Source organism: Carassius auratus, unplaced genomic scaffold (assembly GCF_003368295.1).
Source record: "Carassius auratus strain Wakin unplaced genomic scaffold, ASM336829v1 scaf_tig00009534, whole genome shotgun sequence".
Classification (NCBI taxonomy): Eukaryota; Metazoa; Chordata; class Actinopteri; order Cypriniformes; family Cyprinidae; genus Carassius; species Carassius auratus.
Genome location: NW_020524040.1, coordinates 30,677 through 31,156, shown reverse-complemented (window position 1 = coordinate 31,156; position 480 = coordinate 30,677).

The following is a 480-nucleotide window of genomic DNA, read 5'->3' as shown; positions in this document are numbered from 1 at the left end:
AAAAGTCCCATTCCCTTGTTGTTAAACTACTAATTTCCCTTCTTTTTATGTTTTATGGCGGTTAGCAAACCAGCTTTTGGAGGCGATCATATCAAGCATTTAATCCTTTTACTAATATTTTATTATATACTGTACATTTGTTCTTTTTAAAAAATTAATAAGAGCTTTATAACCTTTATGACAACTGTTTAACACATTCTGTAATGTCTTTTAATATCATGAATGCCTTTTCATATGCCCTATCAGCACATGCTCTACAGTTTCTAGTACAAGTCCCCACAATGATTAAATTAACTAGATTCATGTCTTTCTGTCATCTGGAGTGATTTATTAAGTGCAGAATGTCCAAAATTTTTAATCGAGATATCTATTAGCAGTTCTTACATGGCCTACTTGTTTATATATATGTATTAAAATCACTTATATATTATATATATATATATATATAATTACACAAATGTCGCCATTTGTTAGCTTTAT